An 8,170-nucleotide genomic window follows, 5' to 3' on the forward strand; every position below is an offset into this window, starting at 1 on the left:
ATAATTGTTACCTTTAAATAATAATTAGACTCAAGTTACTGGTCCAAAGTGGGTCTTGACCTTCGACATGAGAGATCACCAGCCCCACGGCGTTTCAACAGCGGTATCAGGACCAATCGGTCTTCAGAGATTCTTTTCTCCGATACATGGTCCATTCCCGTGTACTTAGAAAAAAGTAGTGTGAAGTAACCTTAAAGATTTTGCTTATTTTAAAACCTTAAATTTGAAGTTTACGGCCCTTCGTACAAAAATCTTTGAAACCCATATATCTTAGTAGTAAGTAACAATAACTTGCTCAACAAAATGTCATAGAGGTTCGTACAGAGCACGCATAGCCGACATATTGTTCTTTCGTCGCCAAAGCCTGTCCTTTGCTTGCCTGTTTGTCAAGATCGTCATCAGAAAAGCCACTGCGATTAAAAAACAGAACAAACAAATGCGACTGACCTTTTTAATTCGTGTTATTCGTATGGTTGCTATCAACCCGCACATGGGCACGGGTAACTACGGCCTGGTCACTTCACGTCTTACTTTGGTTAGGCTCTGAGCCCCTTATTGGTGATGTATAGAGAATTGGTCATGATGATGATTGTTATGACAAGCGTCTACAATTAAACGTTGTGTATGGACTGTAGTCATTAATAATTATGAGAATAAATTATCCTTAGCGTAGATTTTGAAATTTACGCTAAGCGACTGATTAAGTAACCATTAAAAACTTAGAGTGTGGCAGTTACGATGTCTTCCTTTGCATTAATTCTGTTGGTCCCCTTAGTGACCAGTATTAGCTTAAAATCTTTAAAAACTATGGAATATTATAAGCTGTTGTTGACGAAATTGCTGATTAAAATAATTTTGATATTACATTTGATTAATTACGATAATAAAACATTAGCAGTTTATGATAAGAAGTCTGGTAATAAGAATCGTTCATGATATTACATGATTAGATAACGTTGGCTACGATATAGGAATTTCCTTTTTTTATAAATAACTTAAGTATAATGAATAAAACTTTATTTGACGTAACTGAAACTAACTTTTAATGAAGAAAAATTATTAAGCAGGATTTATAAAAACTGAAACAAGTTTCTTTTTAATGCCAAACTCAAAATTAGACAATTTCACCCTGAGATTGGTTGATTGTTCAAAAAAGCGCCATCTGTAGTGCAAAACTACAATACGTTTTGGTCGAAGACTTTATGCAAAGACTAACTTTCGCTCACGAAGCCGTCCGCGCGGCTTAAGAAAAAAAACTAAAGTAACTTTCTTACAGTAAAGTAGCGTACGTGGTCTTCCAAGCTATGATCTACATATACCTATACCAAATTTAATTAGGATCTGTTCAGCAGTTGAGGCGACAAACTCAAACAAACATCCATTCATCCATACGCATTTATAATATTAGTAAGATTAGCTTATCCCAAAATGATTGATTTGATTTTTTTAATAGTGATAAATCATAAACTGAATGAAATGTTAAAATATATGATTAGGAAACGAGACGTAAATATTGAGAAATAATATATTCCTTTTTTTCAGGACACGAAGGAAGTGATGGACCAGAAAACAAAAGGGAAAATACAGGTATTTGTTTCATAGATGTTTTATTATACATAAATATATCCTACAGGAACCGTAACTATTTCCGGGATAAAAAGTGACTAAAAGACTCTTCTCTACATCTGTGCCGAATTTCATGGAGATCTATTCAACCGTTAAGGGTACAAACTCTAACAAACATCCATCCATCCATCTAAACTATCCCATTTATAATACTAATAAGATTATGATAAAAAAAATGATTTAACTCTTCCATGTGGTAACGGAGTAACAAAAATGGACAGTCTTAGTTTTATCTGATAAAACAAGTAAAATAATATAATAGTTGAAAATATATAAAAAAGATTAACAATTGTTCGCCGGCCGATATTGTCGATAAAACGTATACGTGAGGTAAGAACAGTTTATGTAAAGTCATTCGCTTTATCGATTTCCTTGTGACGATTATTGAACTAAAAGTGATATTATTTTATCGAAAATTATTGTTTTTTGTCTAATCTAGCATTTATCTGTTAGATAGAAAGGATGATTTTCGCACTGCGATGGACACTGTTGTGCTGTTAGGCTTGCGAATTAGACCACGGTTTGATTTTATAGTGCGGGTTATTTATCTTTGACGAAAATTAGTGATAACCAGGTAAGTGTTTTGTTAAATTTAATATAAATAAATATCGGGGAATCTCATATCTCAGTTGAATTTAAATGATATGAGTGACGTCAAGTCATATTTATCTGCTCTTATTATAGGTTGATCTGATTCTAATTACAATTTAAAATATGATTATTTGTCTATTAAATTATAAATTAAAATACGAATTTACTATAAAATAAGCTTGGATGTAATTTTTATGGTTTAAATATTAAATTATTACATTTAAATACTTATATATCTGTCTCAATGAATTTTCATTTGTTCTTCGATTCCAACCTATTTTTCTTATTATAAAATTAAATGTTAATATGTCCGACTGGACGGCCACTATGTGTTGTTCTACAATAATGTTTGTTTTACTTTCTATGGAATACGATTCACTGGATTCAATCACGGATAAAAAACGCCTTAACTTTAGCATGTGATTTAGCAAACATACGTAAGAATTTAAAGATAGCGTATATAACTTAACAATATTGTAGAAGCAAAGATAAAATCTTTGACATGTATGTTCGTGTCAAAGATTACGTAATGGCAAATAACTAAAATATTGTAAATCTAAATCGCTTATCGTTCGCTCATTCGTATCACATCCCGAAATGTTGATAATATCGCGAGATAACGCGCTTTACAGCATTCTCGAATTCTAAGTACATTTAGTGCATAATATTCTTACACATTGAATTAGAGAAATAAATTAAATTATCAGATATTCTTCTATGACATTTGTTTTAACAATTTAAGTCAAGACTTTATTAGAATGTTATTGAGCAAATCAATACCATGTGTATTCTTAGAGAGCTGAATTAGATGTCGGAGCAGAAGATTAACAATCAATATTATGTTCTATTAAATGGTGGGTAGAGCTAAAACCAGCAAATCATATTTCTGTTGCTCAGCATCGATGTGTAACATTAGAATCGCACGACATTCCGGTCTCGATAGTAAAATAGGTCGTGAATCGATTCTCTTCCCGGTCGTTACCGCGTGTCATTAACGGCGGACTCATAAAGCCGCGGCCGGGCTATCGGAATGCGCCTCGGAGCACGCTCGCCGATAAACCGGCTCCTGTCTCAGCGCTAATAAGCGCCTCCCTTCGCCCGCGACCGTTCATTTCGCTTACTTTAACGTCCGCTCACCGCTCACCCGTTCCGCTCTCCAGACGCCATTCGACTCGGTGCCTAATTAAAATCAGAGGTTGTCTTGATGTAGTCTTTGTTGCCTGCGCTCGGTTTCAGTCTGTGTAAAGTTCAAAGCGGGATGTATTCCGATGTTGTGCTCCGGTTGTATGCACTTTGGAGTACTGTGAGCTTTAAGGGAGCTTTTACTGGTCTTTTTCTTATTTATTAGTACTCTGTATTAAGTATGTTAAATAAGTTGATTAAATTTGCTTAAATTATTCAAAAATACACAAAGTTAATGAGTTTTGTAATGACAATGACCAGCAACCAATTTTATATCATTATTTCTATTTTATTCTTAGTTCTTCCTTATTTTTGCAGAATTGGTTTTTCTGTGAAATTGAGACCTTATTTGCATAGAGTTGTAATGTATTATACCTATGAAATAGTTATAGTATGTTTAGGAAACTAAATGAGTGGTTACAGATTTTATATACCGTTTTGGAGGTATATCTAGAGAAATAATACCTAAAACGTTCCCTAACAACTTTTGTATATAGGGGTGACGCGTGCAACAGTTTTATATGAGACCAGCACCAATTACAAGCAATATCAAAACCATCAGCTGAAGTGCCATCATTATCTCGGCAGTTGCACGGGAAGATGGCTCTTGCGTCGCAGATATTAAACGCGGGATTTGGTAGAACGTTCACGGGTTTTTGGAGACAAGTGGAGTGAGCAATCCTGAAGTATGGGGTTGGGACATAGTTAAAGCGTTTAGGCTGAGTGCCGTTGAGTGCTCAGCCTTTTGTAAATTTTTCTATCGTTTTGGGCGGGCATTTGTGAGGCGAAGCTATTTTATCAATTCGCTTGGGGGCGAGTTTTGAAGACACTTAAATGTTCGGCTGATGTGGAAATAGGGAATTTTGCCCTTTCGGTTTCTATAGATTTTTCCCTGTCTTTATTTTTTAATCTGAATGTTGTTTCATTAGAATATTGAATAAGTATTTCTTATAACTTAATCTGCGTTCTGTAGATTGTATTTTCTCGAAAAGCAATCACATATCGATAATACTAGTAAAGTGTAAATTTTAATTTGATAAAAATAGATAAAAATTAATTTGATAGATTATATTTCTAACTGAGTCTACGTGACTGACATCAGATGTGAATGTTTAGACAGATGGAAATGTTCTATTCCTTGCCAATACATTATGACAATCACACATAAAAGATTAATGCAAATAAACTCAATACGCACACATTGCCGCGGCGTATTACAGCCATAAAGAGTGTATAAATGCATTGAAGCGTGCCTTCACTGATTGGATACCTATTTCTGATTTAATAGGATCCGCGTGTTTAGATATCCGCAGCATGCGATGTGGCAATGAAACTACGACATTGTACCGATCCTGTTACGCTCAACTCACACCGAATGCTCCGTGAAATTAATACATTTGATATTTTCTATTGCTTGTGTTTGTTGCTGATGTAATTCTTATTTAATTTTGCTAATATTGATATCTTGTGTTGGTTTATTTTGAAGAAACAAAAATAAATGCGAATGTTAAAATATATTACAATAACTAGTTATCACAGAATCGTGAATTCTAATCAGAAAATGTTTTACATTCTTACTTTACTTTTACATCGGAAAGAGTTCTAATAATTTAAATTTCATAGGTGATATGGACATTACTTTAAAAGGTTTTGTTTTATATAATATGGTGTATAAATAATTTGCGTAGATGTTATTGCATCAACACTCCGCGCGACACAATACGACACAATGCGACAGCATAAAATCCACTTTCAATTGCAATGATTTTATCCGCACAAGAGGCATGTTCTTCCCATATTCAAACATAATGGCCGTTGAACTCTCACATTAAACTGTGACCATTGTTTTGAGCTTTTGTTCTTTTTGTTTTAAGCTCCCTTTGTCATTTCGCACGGCGCGGCTGTAGGGGAAATGATAATATCCTATTATGAGACGGAATATAACTGACACATTTAATAATTTAAATTGATTAAAATGTTATTTGACATTTAAGAAAAACAGAAATCTCACTTAATACTCACTTCTATGTGTTAATAATATTATCGGTCGTAATAAAATTTTGCACAAATAACACTTAAAAAGAAAAAAGGTACATTTTATCTTGAATATAGGTAGTTCATCGACGTGTTCGGAAGTGGAACTGCGAGTAAAAGTTATCTATCGGTTATATCAGTAGACTGAATTGCGGCTATCTAATAAAATATTATTATCCAATCTAACAGCACGCGTCTGATTCATGAGATGGTATACCTCCCCTTGCCCCGCAACCCCCGCCCCATACCCCGCACTCTGCCCCCAGGCGTTATGAAATTAATTTCAAGCTACAATCAGATTTTGTGTACACTACCTCCGCTCCAAGCTAACGCCGAGTACAGTTTAAAAAAAGATAAAGAAAACTTCGACGTGCATTGTGCTCATGTTGAACCCGTTTTAAATATTTCTTCTTTTTTTTATTTTATAATATAATTTTTAATTAAGCATTGAATAACGTAAAATAACATTTTGTAGGAATTCAACAAAATAGGTTAGGAGTGATAGTTTGGAAATCTTTAATCGTTTTCAATAGTTTTTTCTACCGATTTGTAGTAGATTTGAACAAGCAGATGTACAATTTTCCATTATTATCTTGACGATACTTAAGAAATTGTATTATGTTATTAACAAAATAAATTTATTTCGTGAACATGACATTTACGTATAGTATTTACTATTTTTCATTTTCTTCATTTAGTGTAACTTTATTAAATGTATTCAATTTAACATTAGATTATTCTTATCTACACAAACGTAATACAATGGAAACATTCTTATAACGTTTTGCTATCGATATAAAAATATAATTTGTCTGTAAGTAAATCTGTAAAAGTCAGTTATAACTTTGTTACGAGGCACCCTCTGCGCACACATTGCTGCAGGATGTTTATTCTCCGGTTAACTCGGTTACTAACTGTACTCTATCCACATGTCTGCTCGGTAGTGTGTTAGCATTGACGGTTATTTATTATTTTTAAATTAACCAGGAACTTAGATAAGTATCAATTAAGACAATAGAAATAACATTTACGGCCGGTCCCACCGAATTGTAAATTATCTGATAACAATCGAACGTGTGAAATATGTGATGGATTTTGTTCCCTTATCTGACAGTGACTTCATTTTTAAGCTATCTGGGCCTCTATCAGCTAGTGGTGGGACACGGCCTTAAAGTAACATAAACTACATGTAGAAAAGTAGATATCCACGATTATTATTCATAAATATTTATTTAATAACAATTAGCAAATTTAGTCAAAAATAAGAAGGGTGTGTGACTTCAAAAACATGCTTATTTACAGACTCCCTCTATGTAGTCACATAGACACATGGTTGCTTTTATCGTATGTATTCTTCAGAAACGTCCCTCAGAAGGCGAGCTTTTAAGAGGCCGAGTGGAGAGTGGTGTAGCGATCGGCTTCACTGCTCACCCCGGGCGACAGTAAAAAATATGAGCATCCCCCTCGCGTCCCCACCCTTGCGCCATCTTGAAAAACTTTGTCACTTGTAGCCGCAAATCGATCTGTGTCTACGCGGTCTACGCCGTAGGTCGCGTAGGCATTTTGCTACACGGGGTATAATTTTTCGGAAGTGTCTGTGGGGGAGAACTGCGGTTTTTGGTATATTATTTTGTCAGACAACAAATGGATAGTCCATTTTAAAACTACAACTGTTTCAATTATTTAAAAAGTACGTGTAAATTTATGTAATATCCATTAGGCGACTACAATCTTATAAAATAATTCACCTTTATGTATAAGGGTGTTCTTAAGCATTTATACCCTTTTAAACATGACTTTTATTGTCATTCAAATGATAATCGTTAAAAGGATTTATTCACGTGAATGCCTTTACAAAACAGATACGCCCTGTGGCTATAAAGATTTGGATAAACATTCTGTCTTATTCTAAACTTTATGCTGCTGCAATAAGGTTGCATTTAAATATAACAAATTTTAACTAGTTCATAACTCTGAATACATATTATCTTGGACACCTATGGCCCTCAGTAGGTGTTCTTTCAATTTGTTCTTTGTAATATCTATATTATTTACTTAGTTATAACTTGACATTACCTAAAGGTACAAAATAAGTCTTAACTAACTTCTCTAAGTGTAATATATATTTTTACGCAACTTTTTATAATGGAAAATTATTTTACTTATCATCAAAATATTATTTATATCTCAATTACAGTTATTTAAAGTTTGACATCTATAATCGGATTACTGTCGTCCGTCAAATCATTATGATAAGATTGATGATACGCTAAAATAAAGGTGAACACAATGAATTAAGTGATAAATGTTGGACTATGATTTTTGACGGACATTTAAATTAACAAATAATGACAAACAACCATTCGCTCCTCATACTCATAATCTTATATAACCTTGACAGAAAACCGCAAAAATATCAAGACATTAATAATTACAAAATTAAAGAATATTTATTACATTCTGTAAATAACAATGTTAACTAAATTTAGTTTTTGCGGATTCACACATACTATAAAAAATGTTCGACATAACCCTTACTCTACTGTCAAAAGGTCAAGAAAGGATCAACCCTTTTGACAACTGTATAAGACAGGTACAGAGATAGAACCCTTCAAGAAGAGATAGATTTAATTGTGTCATTGTAACGTCTAAGCGAGCGTTCGCACGGACGCGAAAACGCTAGGCGGTAACTATGTGTCAAAATAGAACGTATGGGATTGTATGAAGCTGTTCATAC

At 33.6% G+C, this 8,170-nt stretch overlaps 1 protein-coding gene across 2 annotated transcripts in view; it reads left to right on the forward strand.

Moving 5' to 3' along the window:
• The first annotated feature begins 1,567 nt into the window (after positions 1-1,567).
• LOC106110943 (MDS1 and EVI1 complex locus protein EVI1-A-like) overlaps positions 1,568-8,170 on the forward strand; it is a 57,501-nt gene continuing 50,898 nt past the window's right edge. The window contains exon 1 of one of the 2 annotated variants that reach the window (XM_013292909.1): positions 1,568-1,587. The gene's annotated coding sequence lies outside the window, so the exon portion shown is untranslated. Of the gene's footprint in view, positions 1,588-2,115; positions 2,201-8,170 lie in introns of those variants that run through there. The other variant, XM_013292908.1, reaches the window with a different exon arrangement.

The sequence above is a fragment of the Papilio polytes genome, unplaced genomic scaffold, assembly GCF_000836215.1.
Source record: "Papilio polytes unplaced genomic scaffold, Ppol_1.0 DF824191.1, whole genome shotgun sequence".
In the NCBI taxonomy this organism is placed as follows: domain Eukaryota; kingdom Metazoa; phylum Arthropoda; class Insecta; order Lepidoptera; family Papilionidae; genus Papilio; species Papilio polytes.